General features: G+C 47.1%; 24 non-coding genes across 24 annotated transcripts; all 24 read left to right on the plus strand.

Moving 5' to 3' along the window:
* The first annotated feature begins 5 nt into the window (after positions 1-5).
* Positions 6-124, plus strand: LOC135630520 (5S ribosomal RNA). The gene has a single exon (XR_010494042.1). It is a non-coding gene; the product is annotated as a 5S ribosomal RNA (ribosomal RNA).
* Positions 125-474: 350 nt separating this feature from the next.
* Positions 475-593, plus strand: LOC135629827 (5S ribosomal RNA). The gene has a single exon (XR_010493392.1). It is a non-coding gene; the product is annotated as a 5S ribosomal RNA (ribosomal RNA).
* Positions 594-10,467: 9,874 nt separating this feature from the next.
* Positions 10,468-10,586, plus strand: LOC135630168 (5S ribosomal RNA). The gene has a single exon (XR_010493695.1). It is a non-coding gene; the product is annotated as a 5S ribosomal RNA (ribosomal RNA).
* A 350-nt stretch (positions 10,587-10,936) lies between these two features.
* Positions 10,937-11,059, plus strand: LOC135629878 (5S ribosomal RNA). The gene has a single exon (XR_010493441.1). It is a non-coding gene; the product is annotated as a 5S ribosomal RNA (ribosomal RNA).
* Positions 11,060-11,409: 350 nt separating this feature from the next.
* LOC135630316 (5S ribosomal RNA) lies at positions 11,410-11,528 on the plus strand. The gene has a single exon (XR_010493844.1). It is a non-coding gene; the product is annotated as a 5S ribosomal RNA (ribosomal RNA).
* A 350-nt stretch (positions 11,529-11,878) lies between these two features.
* On the plus strand, positions 11,879-11,997 carry LOC135630191 (5S ribosomal RNA). Its single transcript, XR_010493719.1, has one exon. It is a non-coding gene; the product is annotated as a 5S ribosomal RNA (ribosomal RNA).
* Positions 11,998-12,347: 350 nt separating this feature from the next.
* LOC135630472 (5S ribosomal RNA) lies at positions 12,348-12,465 on the plus strand. Its single transcript, XR_010493996.1, has one exon. It is a non-coding gene; the product is annotated as a 5S ribosomal RNA (ribosomal RNA).
* A 350-nt stretch (positions 12,466-12,815) lies between these two features.
* LOC135630115 (5S ribosomal RNA) lies at positions 12,816-12,934 on the plus strand. The gene has a single exon (XR_010493641.1). It is a non-coding gene; the product is annotated as a 5S ribosomal RNA (ribosomal RNA).
* A 350-nt stretch (positions 12,935-13,284) lies between these two features.
* Positions 13,285-13,403, plus strand: LOC135630304 (5S ribosomal RNA). Its single transcript, XR_010493832.1, has one exon. It is a non-coding gene; the product is annotated as a 5S ribosomal RNA (ribosomal RNA).
* Positions 13,404-13,753: 350 nt separating this feature from the next.
* On the plus strand, positions 13,754-13,872 carry LOC135630325 (5S ribosomal RNA). Its single transcript, XR_010493853.1, has one exon. It is a non-coding gene; the product is annotated as a 5S ribosomal RNA (ribosomal RNA).
* A 350-nt stretch (positions 13,873-14,222) lies between these two features.
* LOC135629860 (5S ribosomal RNA) lies at positions 14,223-14,341 on the plus strand. Its single transcript, XR_010493423.1, has one exon. It is a non-coding gene; the product is annotated as a 5S ribosomal RNA (ribosomal RNA).
* A 350-nt stretch (positions 14,342-14,691) lies between these two features.
* Positions 14,692-14,810, plus strand: LOC135630575 (5S ribosomal RNA). Its single transcript, XR_010494097.1, has one exon. It is a non-coding gene; the product is annotated as a 5S ribosomal RNA (ribosomal RNA).
* A 350-nt stretch (positions 14,811-15,160) lies between these two features.
* Positions 15,161-15,279, plus strand: LOC135630420 (5S ribosomal RNA). Its single transcript, XR_010493946.1, has one exon. It is a non-coding gene; the product is annotated as a 5S ribosomal RNA (ribosomal RNA).
* Positions 15,280-15,628: 349 nt separating this feature from the next.
* Positions 15,629-15,747, plus strand: LOC135630536 (5S ribosomal RNA). Its single transcript, XR_010494058.1, has one exon. It is a non-coding gene; the product is annotated as a 5S ribosomal RNA (ribosomal RNA).
* A 350-nt stretch (positions 15,748-16,097) lies between these two features.
* LOC135629796 (5S ribosomal RNA) lies at positions 16,098-16,216 on the plus strand. The gene has a single exon (XR_010493363.1). It is a non-coding gene; the product is annotated as a 5S ribosomal RNA (ribosomal RNA).
* A 350-nt stretch (positions 16,217-16,566) lies between these two features.
* LOC135630200 (5S ribosomal RNA) lies at positions 16,567-16,685 on the plus strand. Its single transcript, XR_010493730.1, has one exon. It is a non-coding gene; the product is annotated as a 5S ribosomal RNA (ribosomal RNA).
* A 350-nt stretch (positions 16,686-17,035) lies between these two features.
* Positions 17,036-17,154, plus strand: LOC135629936 (5S ribosomal RNA). Its single transcript, XR_010493496.1, has one exon. It is a non-coding gene; the product is annotated as a 5S ribosomal RNA (ribosomal RNA).
* A 349-nt stretch (positions 17,155-17,503) lies between these two features.
* On the plus strand, positions 17,504-17,622 carry LOC135630482 (5S ribosomal RNA). The gene has a single exon (XR_010494006.1). It is a non-coding gene; the product is annotated as a 5S ribosomal RNA (ribosomal RNA).
* Positions 17,623-17,972: 350 nt separating this feature from the next.
* On the plus strand, positions 17,973-18,091 carry LOC135630586 (5S ribosomal RNA). Its single transcript, XR_010494108.1, has one exon. It is a non-coding gene; the product is annotated as a 5S ribosomal RNA (ribosomal RNA).
* Positions 18,092-18,441: 350 nt separating this feature from the next.
* Positions 18,442-18,560, plus strand: LOC135630201 (5S ribosomal RNA). The gene has a single exon (XR_010493731.1). It is a non-coding gene; the product is annotated as a 5S ribosomal RNA (ribosomal RNA).
* A 350-nt stretch (positions 18,561-18,910) lies between these two features.
* LOC135630127 (5S ribosomal RNA) lies at positions 18,911-19,029 on the plus strand. The gene has a single exon (XR_010493654.1). It is a non-coding gene; the product is annotated as a 5S ribosomal RNA (ribosomal RNA).
* Positions 19,030-19,379: 350 nt separating this feature from the next.
* LOC135629773 (5S ribosomal RNA) lies at positions 19,380-19,498 on the plus strand. The gene has a single exon (XR_010493340.1). It is a non-coding gene; the product is annotated as a 5S ribosomal RNA (ribosomal RNA).
* Positions 19,499-19,848: 350 nt separating this feature from the next.
* Positions 19,849-19,967, plus strand: LOC135630234 (5S ribosomal RNA). The gene has a single exon (XR_010493763.1). It is a non-coding gene; the product is annotated as a 5S ribosomal RNA (ribosomal RNA).
* A 350-nt stretch (positions 19,968-20,317) lies between these two features.
* LOC135630319 (5S ribosomal RNA) lies at positions 20,318-20,436 on the plus strand. The gene has a single exon (XR_010493847.1). It is a non-coding gene; the product is annotated as a 5S ribosomal RNA (ribosomal RNA).
* Positions 20,437-20,495: the final 59 nt, after the last annotated feature.

The following is a 20,495-nucleotide window of genomic DNA, read 5'->3' on the forward strand; positions in this document are numbered from 1 at the left end:
GAAACCGGTGCGATCATACCAGCACTAAAGCACCGGATCAAATCAGAACTCCGAAGTTAAGCGTGCTTGGGCGAGAGTAGTACTAGGATGGGTGACCCCCCGGGAAGTCCTCGTGTTGCACTCCTTTTTGCGTCCCGATATACGAAACATCTCCCGTAGACTTCCGAGACGATTGTTTTCGGGCACGGGATTTGCCATGACCGCTACGCAGTCAGTATCGTGGGGCTCGGAAAGAGCTTTCCGGATTGGGGTCGCAATAGCGATTCCGAGATTGTTCGAGAAAGTACCGATGGTTTCGGCGCGAGCTTGCCGTGACCGATACGCAGTCGTCGGGCTAGGGCTCGGAGAGAGCTTGCGATAGGGATTTCGGGATCGTTCGAGAAAGCGCCGACGGTTTCGTGACGGGCAAGAGGCTCCGGACGTTGACTTGCCGGCCGCGACGTGCACATAGGCGAGGGACGAAGCACTTGAAACCCGTGCGATCATACCAGCACTAAAGCACCGGATCCCATCAGAACTCCGAAGTTAAGCGTGCTTGGTCGAGAGTAGTACTAGGATGGGTGACACCCCGGGAAGTCCTCGTGTTGCACTCCTTTTTGCGTCCCGAGATACGAAACACCTCCCGTAGACCTTCGAGACGATTGTTTCGGCGCGAGCTTGCTGTAATATCCCCCATTTTTAAAAATTTAATAAATGCTTATTTGTAAATATGAGGATTATTTAATAATTTTTTATATTAAATAATATTATAATAGAAGTTTAATATGATTTATGAAAGTTTCAGATTTAAGTTATAAAAAAAAAAAAAAAAATTTAGTGGACATGTGTCACTAGCTAGCCTAATGGTGCCACCTAAGTTTGCTCTAAGGATGACACCTAGCACTTTTCATGCATGCTTGCCACCTTGAAACTTTACAACTCTTGTGTTAACAAAAAGTAATTAAGTAAGAGATTAAAGGAGAAACTAAATGTAACCTTCAGATGCTGCATCCAACGTGAGTTTAAGAAGAGAAGAGAAGGGAAGAAGAAGAAGAAGAGGAATTGAAGAAGAAGATTTGATTGAGGTTTTGCATCAACTCCCCCCATTTGGGAATCAAATTTGTTTAAGGCAAGTGTTCTAACCTCTTCCTACAAAACTCCTAATCTTTGTTTTCCTTTTAATTCTTCATAATGCAAAAGATTTCAGCTTAGTACCAAACCGTTCTTTCCTTTTGATACAAATCCATGAATCTGAAATTTTTTTGGTAATCTGACCTCTATTCAATATTTCGGTCATAACATTTTGTAATAAACTCTGATTTAGACAAAACCTATTCCATTTGAAAGTAGACTCAAATATCTTTATTTTGACACTAAGATTGAATGATTCGGAGTTTAAATGACTACTAAGACTTCTGTTTCAATTAACCCTACAGATTCTGCAAAATAGGGATTGAAATTTCTGACCTTCTGTTACTAAATTGCTCATAACTCTCTAGAGAAAATTCTGAATTAAGCAAAACTTAGTTCCTTGGAAACTAGATTCGTGTATCTTTCTTTTGACACCTAGTTGGAAATTTTGAAGTATGTTTGCCTTCTAAAACTTCTGTTTAAATCGATTCTATCAAGTCTGCAAAACAGGGATGATCAATTCTGACCTTCCTTTACTCTATTTTTTGTAACTTCCTATTAAGAACTCAAAAAAATTATGAATCTGAGTTTATCTGAAAATAGATTGAAACAGCTTTCCAATGACACCTATTTTTAGTGATTTGGAGTATGTTTGGTCACTCGAACAATTCAGAAAACGTACCATTCAAATTCTGTCATAGTTGAAAACTTTGTTGGGTTTTGCCTATTCAATTTTCATCCAATTGTAAATATGATTTCTACTAAATTCTTCTTCAATTGAGCTTTATATTAGTCCTTTGAAGTTCTTGTATTGTTCATCCTGAAATTATTGTATAACTGAAATTTATTATGTAATGCTTTGTTTGCATTTCCTTGTTTGATAAGGCACATGCATATCTTCGTTGTTCCGCATGTGTTTCTGATATGTGTCAATGTTATTGTTCATACTACCCTTTTGTACTCTGGTGTCTTGTGGGATATTGTGAACCTTTGCCAGAAATGGTAAAGGGAGTTATGCTTAGAGCCCGCGATTGCTCTGCCGGCCCCATTGACTTCACTCAGACGTGGGTGGATGGAACTCCCAGACGTGGGAGACTTATGCTTGGTGGTCATCCAGAAATTGATGAATCACATTATGTATGTGGTCCCACAGCGCCATCTATGCTCATTGATATGATATCCAAAGTTTTGTTTATGAGTTCATATTATGCTTTGGATAAAAATGGAATGCATGCTACATCAAGAATGACATACAAGCTTGTGTTTATTATTCGGTTCACTTGTTATACTTTGAAGTGTTTCGTTTGTCATTATTATGCCCCCAAACACTCTTATACCTTTGGATATGCACCTAAATACTTCATGTGCCATTTGATACATGCCTAAATGCTTCCTTTGCCAATGAAATGCTCTAATTTCCTTTCTCCTATTGTTATGTCTAATGCCTGTTTTTTGAACGAGGTAAACCTTTGTGATTTTATATCAAAAGAGATGACTTCAAATGAACACTTGTATTTCTACTTTTGTATCTTGATACTAAGCTTGCTTGAACTTCTCCTATCGCCATGGATATGTTAGACGCTTGCTGAGCTCTTTATGCTCACCCCGTTGCTATATAAATTTTTCAGGGTAGCTTGTCACGCACTGAAAAGCTAGAATTGGGTTAAAGCAGTGAAAGGCTAGAAGATTTTTAAGCTAATCTTTGTTGGATGATGGTTTTTGTTGTATAGTAAACTTTACTTCTGATGTAATGTTAAGGATCTGTTGATACTTATGTGTTGTAAAATGTCAAAGGATCGCTCATGTGTATGGAATGATAAGTTTAAGATGTGTAAGGATAAGAACTCATGGTAAATAATTATCTTTTTGTGATTGTATATACTTCTATGATTATGGATTTGTGTTGTGGTTGATGTTTAGTTGACTTGTCTTTGGATTTTGTGAATCTCTAAGTGAAGTGGATTATGATTTATGTAATGTACATGTTTATGAATTGTGAATATTGATTTTTGAATGATTCTTAGTATCCTCAAATTGTTAGATTGGATCCTGGATTGAATTGATGATCAATTATAATATTATTGATTTTTAGACAGGGTCACACTTCCTGAATGCGATAATTCAGGGGGGCGTGACATAGTTGGTATCAGAGCATGATTTGAGGATTTCTAAGAATTTTGATATGCTAGATGTGTAATAAATTTTGAGGTTTAGTGATTTTTATTTAGAGACTGATCAAAAGTTTTTTTTTTGTTATTTTTAGGAAGCAAGGATGACAAGGTCATCTGGTTCTCCTGTTGCATCTACTTCTGATCAATTGAGTGGAATTATGAAAACTCTAGAGGCGATGACACAAGTAATGCAACAACAAGTCCGACAGGGAAGAAATGATGAAGGTGGGAATTCAAACCAGACTGGGTTGGGAATTGAACAGTTTAAAAAGCTTAGTCCTCCCAGTTTTGGTGGTGAGCCTGATCCAATGGTAGCAGAACAATGGATGATGCGGATGGAGAAAATATTTGATGTTTTAAATTGCCCAGATGATAAGAAGGTTTCTCTTGCTACCTTCATGCTAGAAGGAGAGGCTGAGCACTGGTGGCGAACTATGAAGAGGATTTCTGAAGCTCGACAGTAGCCAAATATGAGTCTAAATTCACCGAGCTCTCTAGATTTGCCACACATATGATTGATGATGAATATAGGAAAGCAAGAAGATTTGAAAGAGGATTAAGGCCGGCAATAAGAAGCCGGATATCAGTTTTAAAACTCCAAGTATACACTGATGTAGTAGAAAGAGCTTTCATACTTGAAAAAGACTTGGAGGAGATCCAAGAAATCAGGGACAAGAATAGCAAGGATAAGTTTGTTGGTAAAGGTAAGAGAGGAAATGAAGCAGAAAGAAGTAACAAGAAGGTAAAGGTACCTAGATTTGAGGAAGGAACTTCATCGCAAAGAACTCTATCGTGTACAAAATGTGGACGTAATCATGAAACAAGTGAGTGTTTTCGGGTGATTGGAGCCTGTTTTGCTTGTGGAAAGTTAGATCATAAAGTCAGAGACTGCCCACTAAACAAGAAGAAAGAGCCGCTACTCCCTAAGCCGACAGCCCATGCTAGAGTATATGCTATCACAGAACAAGATTCCAGAGCCTCTAAATCAGTGGTTGAAGGTATTCTACATGTTTCTAATAGAAATGCAAAAGTTTTGTTTGATCCTGGCTCCAACTTATCTTTTGTTTCACAATATTTTGCTTGTTACTTGGGCATTCAACCTAAACCACTAGATTATTTGCTACACGTAACTACTGCTGTTGGGGATTCCTTGACTACAAATCTGGTTTATCCATCTTGTTTGATTTCTATTGGAGAACATGAACTCCTTGCCGATTTGATACTCCTAGAAATCCAAGGTTTTGATATTATACTTGGCATGGATTGGCTATCTTCCTATCATGCTAGTATTGATTGCTATACAAAAATAATTACTTTCTGCATACCAGATCAGCCTATATTTTACTTTGAGGGTATTAGGCATGATTTGCCTCCTTGCTTGATATCAACACTTCAAGCTTATCGTCTTATGCAGAAGGGTTGTTTTTGTTACATTGTGTGTGTAAAGGAGCATTCAAATCAAGAAACTCACCTAAATGAAATTACAGTGGTCAAAGAGTTCCCTGATGTATTTCCAGATGAATTGCCTGGTTTACCTCCAGATAGAGAGGGAGAATTTGCTATTAATTTGGTCCCTGGGACAGCCCCAATATCTAAGCCACCCTACAGAATGGCACCACTCGAGCTCGAGGAATTGAAGAAGCAAATACAAGAATTGTTAGATAAGGGTTTCATTCGACCCAGCGTCTCACCGTGGGGTGCTCCAGTGCTATTAGTTAAGAAGAAGGATGGGACGTTGAGGCTTTGTATTGATTATAGACAGTTGAATCAAGTGACCATAAAAAACAAGTATCCCCTACCCAGGATTGATGACTTATTTGATCAATTGCAGGGTGCACAAGTATTCTCCAAGATTGATCTAAGATCAGGTTACTATCAGTTGAAGGTCAAGAAGAAGGATATTCCAAAAACAGCCTTTAGGACTCGATATGGTCACTACGAATTTTTAGTTATGCCTTTTGGCTTGACTAATGCTCCTGCAGCTTTTATGGAACTGATGAATAGAATATTTCAGCCACTCTTAGATGATTGTGTAATTGTATTCATTGATGACATATTAGTATATTCAAGAAGTAATCAAGAGCATGATAAACACTTGAGAGATGTATTATCTATACTAAGAGAAAAGAAGCTGTATGCAAAGTTCAGCAAATGTGAATTTTGGTTGAAGGAAATTGCTTTCTTAGGCCACGTGATTTCAGGAAGGGGCATATCTGTTGATCCAAAGAAGGTGGAAGCAGTAGTTAATTGGGAAGTGCCAACAAATGTAACAGAAATTAGAAGTTTCTTGGGCATGGCAGGTTATTACAGGAGATTTGTGGAGGGATTTTCTCAAATTGCTCATCCCCTTACCAAACTGACTCAAAAGAATGCGAAATTTGAATGGAGTGGTGATTGTGAGCAAAGTTTCCAAGAATTAAAAAGAAGATTAACTAGTGCCCCTATTCTCACTATTCCAAGTGGTAATGAAGGATTTGTAGTTTATACTGATGCTTCAAGAAAAGGCCTTGGAAGTGTTTTGATGCAAGAAGGGAAAGTAATTGCTTATGCTTCAAGGTAGCTAAAGAATTATGAATTGAATTATCCGACTCATGATTTGGAATTGGCAGCAATCATCTTTGCTCTAAAGATTTGGAGACATTACTTGTATGGGCGGACATTTGATATCTCCACTGATCACAAGAGTTTAAAGTATATTTTTACACAGAAGGAGTTAAATATGAGGCAGCGAAGATGGATAGAACTTCTGAAGGATTATGATTGTACCATCCGTTATCACCCAGGTAAAGCAAATGTTGTAGCTGATGCACTTAGTAGAAAATCTACTAGTTTTATGGCTAGTCTAGTTGTGAAGCAATGGAAGCTATTAGAAAGAAATTATGATTCAAATGTAATAAGGAAAGGGCAAGACTCAATAATGTTGATGGCCTCTATCCAGGTGCAAACTGATCTCATTCAACAAATTAAAGAAGGACAACTACGAGATCCACATTTAATATACTTGAGGAATGAAGTTGAAAAGGGATTGAAGTTGAATTTTCAAATTTCAGATGATAGCCTATTGAGATTTGGGGATAGAATATGTGTTCCAAATGACTCAGATATCAAGAACCAAATTTTGAACGAAGGCCACAATTCAAAGTACACTATGCATCCTGGTAGCACAAAAATGTACAGAGATCTCCAAAGTCATTATTGGTGGAAAGGTATGAAGAAGGAGATTGCAATATATGTTTCAAGGTGTTTGACTTGTCAGCAAATCAAAGCAGAACACCAGAGACCTGGAGGTTTGTTACAGCCCTTAGATATTCCTGAATGGAAATGGGAATGCATTACTATGGACTTTGTTTCAGGACTACCCAGAACCTCTAGAAAGCACGATGTTATTTGGGTCATTGTTGATAGGTTAACCAAATCTGCACATTTCTTACCAATCAATATGACTTATTCTCTTGATAAGCTTGCAGATTTGTATGTTGATGAAATAGTAAGACTTCATGGTGTCCCGAAGGAGATTATCTCAGATAGAGACTCCAGATTTCTTTCTAGATTGTGGAGGAGATTACAAGATTCTATGGGCACCAAAGTAAAGTTTAGCACTGCCTATCACCCTCAGACCGATGGTCAATCTGAAAGAACAATTCAAGTACTTGAGGATTTGCTTAGAGCCTATGTTATGGATTGGAGAGGTGAATGGGATAAAGATATTTCTCTTATTGAGTTCACTTACAATAATAGTTACCATTCGAGCATTCAGATGGCTCCTTATGAGGCATTGTATGGGCGAAAATGCAGAACGCCTATATGTTGGGAAGAAGTTGGTGATAGGAAGTTGTTAGCACCAGATAAAGTACAAGAGACTACTGAAAAGATTCAGGTTATCATAAAAAGGCTAAAGGCTGCTCAGAGTCGGCAAAAGAGCTATGCTGATAACAGAAGACGAGATATCGAGTTCCAAGTAGGGGATTTTGTATTCCTAAAGGTCTCCCCTTCCAAAGGCGTTGCAAGATTTGGAAAGAAAGGAAAGTTAAACCCAAGGTTCATTGGACCTTTTGAGATCCTTGAAAGAATTGGCTCTGTCGCTTACAAGATTGCCTTACCACCATCGATGTGTCATATTCATGATATATTTCATGTGTCAATGCTCAGAAAGTATATACCTGATCCCTCTCATGTCATTGAGTATGAGCCGATTGTGATTGAGAAAGACTTATTTTACAAGGAAGAGCCCATTCGGATTATTGATAAAAAAGAGAAGATCTTAAGAAATAGAATCATTACTCTGGTTAAAGTAATTTGGAAGCATCATTCTACAAATGAAACGACCTGGGAGCTAGAGGAAGAAATGAAGAAAGGTTATCCTCATCTTTTCGCTGAATGAGGTATGATAAATTTAGAGGACTAAATTTTCTTTTAAGAAGGGGAGAGTGTAATATCCCCCATTTTTAAAAATTTAATAAATGCTTATTTGTAAATATGAGGATTATTTAATAATTTTTTATATTAAATAATATTATAATAGAAGTTTAATATGATTTATGAAAGTTTCAGATTTAAGTTATAAAAAAAAAAAAAAAAAAATTTAGTGGACATGTGTCACTAGCTAGCCTAATGGTGCCACCTAAGTTTGCTCTACGGATGACACCTAGCACTTTTCATGCATGCTTGCCACCTTGAAACTTTACAACTCTTGTGTTAACAAAAAGTAATTAAGTAAGAGATTAAAGGAGAAACTAAATGTAACCTTCAGATGCTGCATCCAACGTGAGTTTAAGAAGAGAAGAGAAGGGAAGAAGAAGAAGAAGAGGAATTGAAGAAGAAGATTTGATTGAGGTTTTGCATCAACTCCCCCCATTTGGGAATCAAATTTGTTTAAGGCAAGTGTTCTAACCTCTTCCTACAGAACTCCTAATCTTTGTTTTCCTTTTAATTCTTCATAATGCAAAAGATTTCAGCTTAGTACCAAACCGTTCTTTCCTTTTGATACAAATCCATGAATCTGAAATTTTTTTGGTAATCTGACCTCTATTCAATATTTCGGTCATAACATTTTGTAATAAACTCTGATTTAGACAAAACCTATTCCATTTGAAAGTAGACTCAAATATCTTTATTTTGACACTAATATTGAATGATTCGGAGTTTAAATGACTACTAAGACTTCTGTTTCAATTAACCCTACAGATTCTGCAAAATAGGGATTGAAATTTCTGACCTTCTGTTACTAAATTGCTCATAACTCTCTAGAGAAAATTCTGAATTAAGCAAAACTTAGTTCCTTGGAAACTAGATTCGTGTATCTTTCTTTTGACACCTAGTTGGAAATTTTGAAGTATGTTTGCCTTCTAAAACTTCTGTTTAAATCGATTCTATCAAGTCTGCAAAACAGGGATGATCAATTCTGACCTTCCTTTACTCTATTTGTTGTAACTTCCTGTTAAGAACTCAAAAAAAATTATGAATCTGAGTTTATCTGAAAATAGATTGAAACAGCTTTCCAATGACACCTATTTTTAGTGATTTGGAGTATGTTTGGTCACTCGAACAATTCAGAAAACGTACCATTCAAATTCTGTCATAGTTGAAAACTTTGTTGGGTTTTGCCTATTCAATTTTCATCCTATTGTAAATATGATTTCTACTAAATTCTTCTTCAATTGAGCTTTATATTAGTCCTTTGAAGTTCTTGTATTGTTCATCCTGAAATTATTGTATAACTGAAATTTATTATGTAATGCTTTGTTTGCATTTCCTTGTTTGATAAGGCACATGCATATCTTCGTTGTTCCGCATGTGTTTCTGATATGTGTCAATGTTATTGTTCATACTACCCTTTTGTACTCTGGTGTCTTGTGGGATATTGTGAACCTTTGCCAGAAATGGTAAAGGGAGTTATGCTTATAGCCCGCGATTGCTCTGCCGGCCCCATTGACTTCACTCAGACGTGGGTGGATGGAACTCCTAGACGTGGGAGACTTATGCTTGGTGGTCATCCAGAAATGGATGAATCACATTATGTATGTGGTCCCACAGCGCCATCTATGCTCATTGATATGATATCCAAAGTTTTGTTTATGAGTTCATATTATGCTTTGGATAAAAATGGAATGCATGCTACATCAAGAATGACATACAAGCTTGTGTTTATTATTCGGTTCACTTGTTATACTTTGAAGTGTTTCGTTTGTCATTATTATGCCCCCAAACACTCTTATACCTTTGGATATGCACCTAAATACTTCATGTGCCATTTGATACATGCCTAAATGCTTCCTTTGCCAATGAAATGCTCTAATTTCCTTTCTCCTATTGTTATGTCTAATGCCTGTTTTTTGAACGAGGTAAACCTTTGTGATTTTATATCAAAAGAGATGACTTCAAATGAACACTTGTATTTCTACTTTTGTATCTTGATACTAAGCTTGCTTGAACTTCTCCTATCGCCATGGATATGTTAGACGCTTGCTGAGCTCTTTATGCTCACCCCGTTGCTATATAAATTTTTCAGGGTAGCTTGTCACGCACTGAAAAGCTAGAATTGGGTTAAAGCAGTGAAAGGCTAGAAGATTTTTAAGCTAATCTTTGTTGGATGATGGTTTTTGTTGTATAGTAAACTTTACTTCTGATGTAATGTTAAGGATCTGTTGATACTTATGTGTTGTAAAATGTCAAAGGACCGCTCATGTGTATGGAATGATAAGTTTAAGATGTGTAAGGATAAGAACTCATGGTAAATAATTATCTTTTTGTGATTGTATATACTTCTATGATTATGGATTTGTGTTGTGGTTGATGTTTAGTTGACTTGTCTTTGGATTTTGTGAATCTCTAAGTGAAGTGGATTATGATTTATGTAATGTACATGTTTATGAATTGTGAATATTGATTTTTGAATGATTCTTAGTATCCTCAAATTGTTAGATTGGATCCTGGATTGAATTGATGATCAATTATAATATTATTGATTTTTAGACAGGGTCACACTTCCTGAATGCGATAATTCAGGGGGGCGTGACACTTGCCGTGACAGATACGCAGTCGTCGGGCTAGGGCTCGGAGAGAGCTTGCGATAGGGATTTCGGGATCGTTCGAGAAAGCGCCAACGGTTTCGTGACGGGCAAGGGGCTCCGGACGTTGACGTGCCGGCCGCGACGTGCACATAGGCGAGGGATGAAGCACCCGAAACCGTTGCGATCATACCAGCACTAAAGCACCGGATCCCATCAGAACTCCGAAGTTAAGCGTGCTTGGGCGAGAGTAGTACTAGGATGGGTGACCCCCCGGGAAGTCCTCGTGTTGCACTCCTTTTTGCGTCCCGAGATACGAAACATCTACCGTAGACCTCCGAGACGATTGTTTTCGGGCACGGAATTTGCCGTGACCGCTACGTAGTCAGTATCGTGGGGCTCGGAAAGAGCTTTCCGGATTGGGGTCGCAATAGCGATTCCGAGATCGTTCGAGAAAGTGCCGATGGTTTCAGCGCGAGCTTGCCGTGACCGATACGCAGTCGTCGGGCTAGGGCTCGGAGAGAGCTTGCAATAGGGATTTCGGGATCGTTCAAGAAAGCGCCAACGGTTTCGTGACGGGCAAGGGGCTCCGGACGTTGACGTGCCGGCCGCGACGTGCACATAGGCGAGGGACGAAGCACCCGAAACCGGTGCGATCATACATACCAGCACTAAAGCACCGGATCCCATCAGAACTCCGAAGTTAAGCGTGCTTGGGCGAGAGTAGTACTAGGATGGGTGTCCCCCCGGGAAGTCCTCGTGTTGCACTCCTTTTTGCGTCCCGAGATACGAAACATCTCCCGTAGACCTCCGAGACGATTGTTTTCGGGCACGGAATTTGTCGTGACTGCTACGCAGTCAGTATCGTGGTGCTCGGAAAGAGCTTTCCGGATTGGGGTCGCAATAGCGATTCCGAGATCGTTCGAGAAAGTGCCGCTGGTTTCGGCGCGAGCTTGCCGTGACCGATACGCAGTCGTCGGGCTAGGGCTCGGAGAGAGCTTGCGATAGGGATTTCGGGATCGTTCGAGAAAGCGCCGACGGTTTCGTGACGGGCAAGGGGCTCCGGACGTTGATGTGCCGGCCGCGACGTGCAAATAGGCGAGGGACGAAGCACCCGAAACCGGTGCGATCATACCAGCACTAAAGCACCGGATCCCATCAGAACTCCGAAGTTAAGCGTGCTTGGGCGAGAGTAGTACTAGGATGGGTGACCCCCCGGGGAGTCCTCGTGTTGCACTCCTTTTTGCGTCCCGAGATACGAAACATCTCCCGTAGACCCCCGAGAAGATTTTTTTCGGGCACGGGATTTGCCGTGACCACTACGCAGTCAGTATCGTGGGGCTCGGAAAATGCTTTCCGGATTGGGGTCGCAATAGCGATTCCGAGATCGTTCGAGAAAGTGCCGATGGTTTCGTCGCGAGCTTGCGATGACCGATACGCAGTCGTCGGGCTAGGGCTCGGAGAGAGCTTGCGATAGGGATTTCGGGATCGTTCGAGAAAGCGCCGACGGTTTCGTGACGGGCAAGAGGCTCCGGACGTTGATGTGCCAACCGCGACGTGCACATAGGCGAGGGACGAAGCACCCGAAACCGGTGCGATCATACCAGCACGAAAGCACCGGATCCCATCAGAACTCCGAAGTTAAGCGTGCTTGGGCGAGAGTAGTACTAGGATGGGTGACCCCCCGGGAAGTCCTCGTGTTGCACTCCTTTTTGCGTCCCGAGATACGAAACATCTCCCGTAGACCTCCGAGACGATTGTTTTCGGGCACGGGATTTGCCGTGACCGCTACGCAGTCAGTATCGTGGGGCTCGGAAAGAGCTTTCCGGATTGGGGTCGCAATAGCGATTCCGAGATCGTTCGAGAAAGTGCCGATGGTTTCGGCGCGAGCTTGCCGTGACCGATACGCAGTCGTCGGGCTAGGGCTCGGAGAGAGCTTGCGATAGGGATTTCGGGATCGTTCGAGAAAGCGCCGACGGTTTCGTGACGGGCAAGAGGCTCCGGACGTTGATGTGCCGACCGCGACGTGCACATAGGTGAGGGACGAAGAACCCGAAACCGGTGCGATCATACCAGCACTAAAGCACCGGATCCCATCAGAACTCCGAAGTTAAGCGTGCTTGGGCGAGAGTAGTACTAGGATGGTGACCCCCCGGGAAGTCCTCGTGTTGCACTCCTTTTTGCGTCCCGAGATACGAAACATCTCCCATAGACCTCCGAGACGATTGTTTTCGGGCACGGGATTTGCTGTGACCGCTATGCAATCAGTATCGTGGGGCTCGGAAAGAGCTTTCCGGATTGGGGTCGCAATAGCGATTCTGAGATCGTTCGAGAAAGTGCCGATGGTTTCGGCGCGAGCTTGCCGTGACCGATACGCAGTCGTCGGGCTAGGGCTCGGAGAGAGCTTGCGATAGGGATTTCGGGATCGTTCGAGAAAGCGCCGACGGTTTCGTGACAGGCAAGAGGCTCCGGACGTTGATGTGCCAACCGCGACGTGCACATAGGCGAGGGACGAAGAACCCGAAACCGGTGCGATCATACCAGCACGAAAGCACCGGATCCCATCAGAACTCCGAAGTTAAGCGTGCTTGGGCGAGAGTAGTATTAGGATGGGTGACCCCCCGGGAAGTCCTCGTGTTGCACTCCTTTTTGCGTCCCGAGATACGAAACATCTCCCGTAGACCTCCGAGACGATTGTTTTCGGGCACGGGATTTGCCGTGACCGCTACGCAGTCAGTATCGTGGGGCTCAGAAAGAGCTTTCCGGATTGGGGTCGCAATAGCGATTCCGAGATCGTTCGAGAAAGTGCCGACGGTTTCGGCGCGAGCTTGCCGTGACCGATACGCAGTCGTCGGGCTAGGGCTCGGAGAGAGCTTGCGATAGGGATTTCGGGATCGTTCGAGAAAGCGCCGACGGTTTCGTGACGGGCAAGAGGCTCCGGACGTTGATGTGCCGACCGCGACGTGCACATAGGCGAGGGACGAAGCACCCGAAATCGGTGCGATCATACCAGCACGAAAGCACCGGATCCCATCAGAACTCCGAAGTTAAGCGTGCTTGGGCGAGAGTAGTACTAGGATGGGTGACCCCCCGGGAAGTCCTCGTGTTGCACTCCTTTTTGCGTCCCGAGATACGAAACATCTCCCGTAGACCTCCGAGACGATTGTTTTCGGGCACGGGATTTGCCGTGACCGCTACGCAGTCAGTATCGTGGGGCTCGGAAAGAGCTTTCCGGATTGGGGTCGCAATAGCGATTCCGAGATCGTTCGACAAAGTGCCGATGGTTTCGGCGCGAGTTTGCCGTGACCGATACATAGTCGTCGGGCTAGGGCTCGGAGAGAGCTTGCGATAGGGATTTCGGGATCGTTCGAGAAAGCGCCGACGGTTTCGTGACGGGCAAGAGGCTCCGGACGTTGATGTGCCAACCGCGACGTGCACATAGGCGAGGGACGAAGCACCCGAAACCGGTGCGATCATACCAGCACTATAGCACCGGATCCCATCAGAACTCCGAAGTTAAGCGTGCTTGGGTGAGAGTAGTACTAGGATGGGTGACCCCCCGGGAAGTCCTCGTGTTGCACTCCTTTTTGCGTCCCGAGATACGAAACATCTCCGGTAGACCTCCGAGACGATTGTTTTCGGGCACGGGATTTGCTGTGACCGCTACGCAGTCAGTATCGTGGGGCTCGGAAAGAGCTTTCCGGATTGGGGTCGCAATAGCGATTCCGAGATCGTTCGAGAAGGTGCCGATGGTTTCGGCGCGAGCTTGCCGTGACCGATACGCAGTCGTCGGGCTAGGGCTCGGAGAGAGCTTGCAATAGGGATTTCGGGATCATTCGAGAAAGCGCCGACGGTTTCGTGACGGGCAAGAGGCTCCGGACGTTGATGTGCCGACCGCGACGTGCACATAGGCGAGGGACGAAGCACCCGAAACCGGTGCGATCATACCAGCACTATAGCACCGGATCCCATCAGAACTCCGAAGTTAAACATGCTTGGGTGAGAGTAGTACTAGGATGGGCGACCCCCCGGGAAGTCCTCGTGTTGCACTCTTTTTTGCGTCCCGAGATACGAAACATCTCCCGTAGACCTCCGAGACGATTGTTTTCGGGCACGGGATTTGCTGTAACCGCTACGCAGTCGGTATCGTGGGGCTCGGAAAGAGCTTTCCGAATTGGGGTCGCAATAGCGATTCCGAGATCGTTCGAGAAAGTGCCGATGGTTTCGGCGCGAGCTTGCGATGACCGATACGCAGTCATCGGTCTAGGGCTCGGAGTGAGCTTGCGATAGGGATTTCGGGATCGTTCGAGAAAGCGCCGACGGTTTCGTGATGGGCAAGAGGCTCCGGACGTTGATGTGCCGACCGCGACGTGCACATAGGCGAGGGACGAAGCACCCGAAATCGGTGCGATCATACCAGCACTAAAGCACCGGATCCCATCAGAACTCCGAAGTTAAGCGTGCTTGGGCGAGAGTAGTACTAGGATGGGTGACCCCCCGGGAAGTCCTCGTGTTGCACTCCTTTTTGCGTCCCGAGATACGAAACATCTCCCGTAGACCTCCGAGACGATTGTTTTCGGGCACGGGATTTGCCGTGACCGCTACGCAGTCAGTATCGTGGGGCTCGGAAAGAGCTTTCCGGATTGGGGTCGCAATAGCGATTCCGAGATCGTTCGAGAAAGTGCCGACGGTTTCGGCGCGAGCTTGCCGTGACCGATACGCAGTCGTCGGGCTAGGGCTCGGAGAGAGCTTGCGATAGGGATTTCGGGATCGTTCGAGAAAGCGCCGACGGTTTCATGACGGGCAAGAGGCTCCGGACGTTGATGTGCCGACCGCGACGTGCACATAGGCGAGGGACGAAGCACCCGAAACCGGTGCGATCATACCAGCACGAAAGCACCGGATCCCATCAGAACTCCGAAGTTAAGCGTGCTTGGGCGAGAGTAGTACTAGGATGGGTGACCCCCCGGGAAGTCCTCGTGTTGCACTCCTTTTTGCGTCCCGAGATACGAAACATCTCCCGTAGACCTCCGAGACGATTGTTTTCGGGCACGGGATTTCCGTGACCGCTACGCAGTCAGTATCGTGGGGCTCGGAAAGAGTTTTCCGGATTGGGGTCGCAATAGCGATTCCGAGATCGTTCGAGAAAGTGCCGATGGTTTCGGCGCGAGCTTGCCGTGACCGATACGCAGTCGTCGGGCTAGGGCTCGGAGAGAGCTTGCGATAGGGATTTCGGGATCGTTCGAGAAAGCGCCGACGGTTTCGTGACGGGCAAGAGGCTCCGGACGTTGATGTGCCGACCGCGACGTGCACATAGGCGAGGGACGAAGCACCCGAAACCGGTGCGATCATACCAGCACGAAAGCACCGGATCCCATCAGAACTCCGAAGTTAAGCGTGCTTGGGCGAGAGTAGTACTAGGATGGGTGACCCCCCGGGAAGTCCTCGTGTTGCACTCCTTTTTGCGTCCCGAGATACGAAACATCTCCCGTAGACCTCCGAGACGATTGTTTTCGGGCACGGGATTTGCCGTGACCGCTACGCAGTCAGTATCGTGGGGCTCGGAAAGAGCTTTCCGGATTGGGGTCGCAATAGCGATTCCGAGATCGTTCGACAAAGTGCCGATGGTTTCGGCGCGAGTTTGCCGTGACCGATACGCAGTCGTCGGGCTAGGGCTCGGAGAGAGCTTGCGATAGGGATTTCGGGATCGTTCGAGAAAGCGCCGACGGTTTCGTGACGGGCAAGAGGCTCCGGACGTTGATGTGCAAACCGCGACGTGCACATAGGCGAGGGACGAAGCACCCGAAACCGGTGCGATCATACCAGCACTATAGCACCGGATCCCATCAGAACTCCGAAGTTAAGCGTGCTTGGGCGAGAGTAGTACTAGGACGTGTGACCCCCCGGGAAGTCCTCGTGTTGCACTCCTTTTTGCGTCCCGAGATACGAAACATCTCCCGTAGACCTCCGAGACGATTGTTTTCGGGCACGGGATTTGCTGTGACCGCTACGCAGTCAGTATCGTGGGGCTCGGAAAGAGCTTTCCGGATTGGGGTCGCAATAGCGATTCCGAGATCGTTCGAGAAAGTGCCGATGGTTTCGGCGCGAGCTTGCCGTGACCGATACGCAGTCGTCGGGCTAGGGCTCGGAGAGAGCTTGCGATAGGGATTTCGGGATCGTTCGAGAAAGCGCCGACGGTTTCGTGACAGGCAAGAGGCTCCGGACGTTGATGTGCCAACCGCGACGTGCACATAGGCGAGGGACGAAGCACCCGAAACCGGTGCGATCATACCAGCACTAAAGCACCGGATCCCATCAGAACTCCGAAGTTAAGCGTGCTTGGGTGAGAGTAGTACTAGGATGGGTGACCCCCCGGGAAGTCCTCGTGTTGCACTCCTTTTTGCGTCCCGAGATACGAAACATCTCCCGTAGACCTCCGAGACGATTGTTTTCGGGCACGGGATTTGCTGTGACCGCTACGCAGTCAGTATCGTGGGGCTCGGAAAGAGCTTTCCGGATTGGGGTCGCAATAGCGATTCCGAGATCGTTCGAGAAGGTGCCGATGGTTTCGGCGCGAGCTTGCCGTGACCGATACGCAGTCGTCGGGCTAGGGCTCGGAGAGAGCTTGCAATAGGGATTTCGGGATCATTCGAGAAAGCGCCGACGGTTTCGTGACGGGCAAGAGGCTCCGGACGTTGATGTGCCGACCGCGACGTGCACATAGGCGAGGGACGAAGCACCCGAAACCGGTGCGATCATACCAGCACTATAGCACCGGATCCCATCAGAACTCCGAAGTTAAACATGCTTGGGTGAGAGTAGTACTAGGATGGGCGACCCCCCGGGAAGTCCTCCTGTTGCACTCCTTTTTGCGTCCCGAGATACGAAAATCTCCCGTAGACCTCCGAGACGATTGTTTTCGGGCACGGGATTTGCTGTAACCGCTACGCAGTCAGTATCGTGGGGCTCGGAAAGAGCTTTCCGGATTGGGGTCGCAATAGCGATTCCGAGATCGTTCGAGAAAGTGCCGATGGTTTTGGCGCGAGCTTGCGATGACCGATACGCAGTCATCGGTCTAGGGCTCGGAGAGAGCTTGCGATAGGGATTTCGGGATCGTTCGAGAAAGCGCCGACGGTTTCGTGACGGGCAAGAGGCTCCGGACGTTGATGTGCCGACCGCGACGTGCACATAGGCGAGGGACGAAGCACCCGAAATCGGTGCGATCATACCAGCACAAAAGCACCGGATCCCATCAGAACTCCGAAGTTAAGCGTGCTTGTGCGAGAGTAGTACTAGGATGGGTGACCCCCCGGGAAGTCCTCGTGTTGCACTCCTTTTTGCGTCCCGAGATACGAAACATCTCCCGTAGACCTCCGAGACGATTGTTTTCGGGCACGGGATTTGCCGTGACCGCTACGCAGTCAGTATCGTGGGGCTCGGAAAGAGCTTTCCGGATTGGGGTCGCAATAGCGATTCCGAGATCGTTCGAGAAAGTGCCGATTGTTTCGGCGCGAGCTTGCCGTGACCGATACGCAGTCGTCGGGCTAGGGCTCGGAGAGAGCTTGCGATAGGGATTTCGGGATCGTTCGAGAAAGCGCCGACGGTTTCGTGACAGGCAAGAGGCTCCGGACGTTGATGTGCCAACCGCGACGTGCACATAGGCGAGGGACGAAGCACCCGAAATCGGTGCGATCATACCAGCACTAAAGCACCGGATCCCATCAGAACTCCGAAGTTAAGCGTGCTTGGGCGAGAGTAGTACTAGGATGGGTGACCCCCCGGGAAGTCCTCGTGTTGCACTCCTTTTTGCGTCCCGAGATACGAAACATCTCCCGTAGACCTCCGAGACGATTGTTTTCGGGCACGGGATTTGCCGTGACCGCTACGCAGTCAGTATCGTGGGGCTCGGAAAGAGCTTTCCGGATTGGGGTCGCAATAGCGATTCCGAGATCGTTCGAGAAAGTGTCGATGGTTTCGGCGCGAGCTTGCCGTGACCGATACGCAGTCGTCGGGCTAGGGCTCGGAGAGAGCTTGCGATAGGGATTTCGGGATCGTTCGAGAAAGCGCCGACGGTTTCGTGACGGGCAAGAGGCTCCGGACGTTGATGTGCCGACCGCGACGTGCACATAGGCGAGGGACGAAGCACCCGAAACCGGTGCGATCATACCAGCACTAAAGCACCGGATCCCATCAGAACTCCGAAGTTAAGCGTGCTTGGGTGAGAGTAGTACTAGGATGGGTGACCCCCCGGGAAGTCCTCGTGTTGCACTCCTTTTTGCGTCCCGAGATACGAAACATCTCCCGTAAACCTCCGAGACGATTGTTTTCGGGCACGGGATTTGCCGTGACCGCTACGCAGTCAGTATCGTGGGGCTCGGAAAGAGCTTTCCGGATTGGGGTCGCAATAGCGATTCCGAGATCGTTCGAGAAAGTGCCGACGGTTTCGGCGCGAGCTTGCCGTGACCGATATGCAGTCGTCGGGCTAGGGCTCGGAGAGAGCTAGCGATAGGGATTTCGGGATCGTTCGAGAAAGCGCCGACGGTTTCATGACGGGCAAGAGGCTCCGGACGTTGATGTGCCGACCGCGACGTGCACATAGGCGAGGGACGAAGCACCCGAAACCGGTGCGATCATACCAGCACAAAAGCACCGGATCCCATCAGAACTCCGAAGTTAAGCGTGCTTGGGCGAGAGTAGTACTAGGATGGGTGACCCCCCGGGAAGTCCTCGTGTTGCACTCCTTTTTGCGTCCCGAGATACGAAACATCTCCCGTAGACCTCCGAGACGATTGTTTTCGGGCACGGGATTTGCCGTGACCGCTACGCAGTCAGTATCGTGGGGCTCGGAAAGAGCTTTCCGGATTGGGGTCGCAATAGCGATTCCGAGATCGTTCGAGAAAGTGCCGATGGTTTCGGCGCGAGCTTGCCGTGACCGATACGCAGTCGTCGGGCTAGGGCTCGGGGAGAGCTTGCGATAGGGATTTCGGGATCGTTCGAGAAAGCGCCGACGGTTTCGTGACAGGCAAGAGGCTCCGGACGTTGATGTGCCAACCGCGACGTGCACATAGGCGAGGGACGAAGCACCCGAAATCGGTGCGATCATACCAGCACTAAAGCACCGGATCCCATCAGAACTCCGAAGTTAAGCGTGCTTGGGCGAGAGTAGTACTAGGATGGGTGACCCCCCGGGAAGTCCTCGTGTTGCACTCCTTTTTGCGTCCCGAGATACGAAACATCTCCCGTAGACCTCCGAGACGATTGTTTTCGGGCACGGGATTTGCCGTGACCGCTACGCAGTCAGTATCGTGGGGCTCGGAAAGAGCTTTCCGGATTGGGGTCGCAATAGCGATTCCGAGATCGTTCGAGAAAGTGCCGATGGTTTCGGCGCGAGCTTGCCGTGACCGATACGCAGTCGTCGGGCTAGGGCTCGGAGAGAGCTTGCGATAGGGATTTCGGGATCGTTCGAGAAAGCGCCGACGGTTTCGTGACAGGCAAGAGGCTCCGGACGTTGATGTGCCAACCGCGACGTGCACATAGGCGAGGGACGAAGCACCCGAAACCGGTGCGATCATACCAGCACGAAAGCACCGGATCCCATCAGAACTCCGAAGTTAAGCGTGCTTGGGCGAGAGTAGTACTAGGATGTGTGACCCCCCGGGAAGTCCTCGTGTTGCACTCCTTTTTGCGTCCCGAGATACGAAACATCTCCCGTAGACCTCTGAGACGATTGTTTTCGGGCACGGGATTTGCCGTGACCGCTACGCAGTCAGTATCGTGGGGCTTGGAAAGAGCTTTCCGGATTGGGGTCGCAATAGCGATTCCGAGATCGTTCGAGAAAGTGCCGATGGTTTCGGCGCAAGCTTGCCGTGACCGATACGCAGTCGTCGGGCTAGGGCTCGGAGAGAGCTTGCGATAGGGATTTCGGGATCGTTCGAGAAAGCGCCGACGGTTTCGTGACGGGCAAGAGGCTCCGGACGTTGATGTGCCGACCGCGACGTGCACATAAGCGAGGGACGAAGCACCCGAAACCGGTGCGATCATACCAGCACTAAAGCACCGGATCCCATCAGAACTCCGAAGTTAAGCGTGCTTGGGTGAGAATAGTACTAGGATGGGTGACCCCCCGGGAAGTCCTCGTGTTGCACTCCTTTTTGCGTCCCGAGATACGAAACATCTCCCGTAGACCTCCGAGACGATTGTTTTCGGG

This window comes from Musa acuminata, chromosome BXJ3-1, assembly GCF_036884655.1.
Source record: "Musa acuminata AAA Group cultivar baxijiao chromosome BXJ3-1, Cavendish_Baxijiao_AAA, whole genome shotgun sequence".
In the NCBI taxonomy this organism is placed as follows: domain Eukaryota; kingdom Viridiplantae; phylum Streptophyta; class Magnoliopsida; order Zingiberales; family Musaceae; genus Musa; species Musa acuminata.